The sequence below is a fragment of the Octodon degus genome, unplaced genomic scaffold (genome assembly GCF_000260255.1).
Source record: "Octodon degus isolate 3935 unplaced genomic scaffold, OctDeg1.0 scaffold00050, whole genome shotgun sequence".
Lineage (NCBI taxonomy): Eukaryota > Metazoa > Chordata > Mammalia > Rodentia > Octodontidae > Octodon > Octodon degus.
This window is the reverse complement of record NW_004524626.1, coordinates 243,920-246,838: the sequence shown is the minus strand read 5'-3', so window position 1 is coordinate 246,838 and position 2,919 is coordinate 243,920.

The window sequence follows — 2,919 nt, the reverse complement described above, 5'->3', positions numbered from 1 at the left end:
TCTAAGAGTACGGAAATATAGAGAGGGAGAGTGATGTAGTAATCAGGAATGTGAGCCCTGGACTCAGCTTGCTTATCTTTGAATGTCCGCTCAGCCATTCCTATTTGATGTGGACAAGTTATTCAGCCTTGCTAGGCTTCCGTGTTCTCATCTATTAAGTGGGGAAGACAAAATGGTAACATTTTAAAGGTTGTCATAAGAAGTAAATGAAATAATATGTATAAAGCATGTGGAACATAATAAGCACTCAGTGAACCAACTCTTGGAAGACAACATATTATTAGGAGGTCAAATATTAAAAATAGATTTGGGCAAAATATCTGTAAGGCTACACATATTTCAGCACTATTGATAATACATAAGATATGGAGCCCAGAGTCCCTTAGTGGATGAATGGGTAAATAAAGTTATTTATTTATCTACCTAAAGAAAGGGGATCCTTTCATCCATGAAAACATAAATGAACCTAGAGGACACTACACTAAGTGAAGAAAGCCAGACATAGGAAAACATACAGTATAATCTCACACATGTAGAATCTATAAAGTGGGTCTCAGAGAGAGAAAAATAGAATGATGATTACCAAAGGTTGGGATGGTGGAGAGTAGAAAGTGAAGATGTTAATCAAAGTGTGGAAGACTTCAGTTAGGGTGGAGAAATCAAAGTATTTGTTGAACACAGCTAATTATAGTGTATAATTTAAAATTGCTAAAGTAGATTCTTAACATTCTTGCCACAAAACAGAAAAGATGAACAGTGAGGTATTAGATATGTTAATTAGCTTCACTGACTCCTTCTATAATGTATTCATAGATCAAAACATCATGCATTGCACAAATATACACAACTCCATGTCAATTAAAGTTAAATAAGTGTGCTGAAGGGAGAGCCACTTCAAAATAAACATGTATAGGAAAAAATGGAATTCTTATTTCAAGCAAGACAAGTGTACTTGTACCCAAAGTTGTGTTCTAGCAAATGAATATTGCTTTTGAATTCTGAAAGTGTTTGGTTTGAAATAATCACCATTGCCAGTCCCTCATGGACCGCTGTGCAGGAAGCATGAGACGCAAACACCAGGGTTCTTCATGGGTTGGCTGGGGTGTGTGGAGAAGCTGTTTGCTGATGTCCTATTGAGGCCCTTATGTCCTTATGTCTGCTCCTCCCCATGCACCTGGTCAGCCTTTCTACCAGCCCTCCGGGCTCTGGATCTCACATCCAACTCTTCCTGGGCCTTTCTTTTCTGGAGCCATTCCTGTTATTGTGAATTTTGCATACAGAGGATAAAACTGCCATTCCAACAGAGGGATGGCATCCACAGAAGTGCCTCACCATGGTAAATACAGCCCAGTAGGGAAAAGAACCAGCATGTTCTACAAAGATATTTCTCCAGAGCTTGATGATTTTATTGAGTGCCTAGGCAGGAAAGCTTTGCATATCCAAATAACTAGATGAAGAATCAAAATCTAGTCATAAAATATCTGCAAAACTAAATATGCTGCTCTACATGTGGGCATGCTAAAAATGCAGAGGCAATTCAAATAATGTAAAAGTATGTAAATGATAAGAAGTTAAGAAAAGTTGGAGTCATTTTATTTTGGCTTAATTTTGACATATTTTGTGTCTAATGGTGAACTGGGTATCAGAGTCAGCAAGGCACAGCAGAACTGAGTTACAAATGCTGGTCCTATAGTTGCTGGTTATTGGTGCCTAGAGAGCCTGTGCTCTCTCTGGCTCTCAGTGTCCTAACCATCTTCTACAGATTATTATGGATGTTACACGAGAGAAGCAGTTGGTAGCCCAACGATGCTGTACCTCATATTCACACTTCTACTGACAACAAATCTCTGTAGTTTGATCTGGAAAAAAACAGGAGGTACAAGAAAACATCATGTTTCTTGTTCTGGGGTTGATTTCAAGTAGGGCAGAGGATAGGGGTAGAGATCTGAGGGGTCCACAAGAAGCATCAAAGATACAAAAATGTTGAATCATATTGAAACTTTTATCTGGAAAGACTTTGGATTTATAGAAATAAAATCAAGTCTGATTTGCCACTAAACTCTTTAAGATGTGAGCAGATCTGCTGCCCAAGAGGAGCAAATGCAAGAGGATACTTCTTAGCTCCTCAGGGTCACACTGGCTTCAGAGTAATTTCATGGCATCATGGATTTTGGAAAGAATAAATGTTGTATGACCCGAATAACAAACTACTTTTAACTGGAAGTAAAGCACCAAGAATAAAGAGAAATGCTGCTCTATAAAACAAACAAACAAACAAAAACCCAAAAATCAAACAGTTAAAACTCGCCAAGTACGTAATATGCAAGACACTACAGTGAACCTATGAACTTTATCTTATTTAAGTGTTGATCTACTGACTCTGTTTTTCAAATGCACAAACACTTTGATCCAACATTATAACGAACACCATCTCCTGGAAGATAGAAACAGGTTCCACAGGTGGAAAGGGGCAGGCAGGATAAAAGGATGACTGAATCCAGCTCTTCATCACAGAGACCAGTCATCTTGGCAAAGGACTGTCCTCAAGAGAAGCCCTTCATGTCTCTAATTACATTCTCATAGCAAAGGCTAACAACAGTGTTTCAGAAACACGCTTTTTTTGTGTGTTGTTTCTTCCCCAGGAAGACCAGACACATCATGTGATGAATTGGTTCACATGATAAGAGTAAGGGGATGTCAATTCATGGGCTCTTGGGATACTGGGAAGATGGAGATTCATATTACAAATTTCTGTGAACTGTTTTGTGTTTTCTGACCTAAGACATCAGGTCTTACACACACACACACACACAGAAGATGGAGATTCATATTACAAATTTCTGTGAACTGTTTTGTGTTTTCTGACCTAAGACATCAGGTCTTACACACACACACACACACACACACACACACACACAC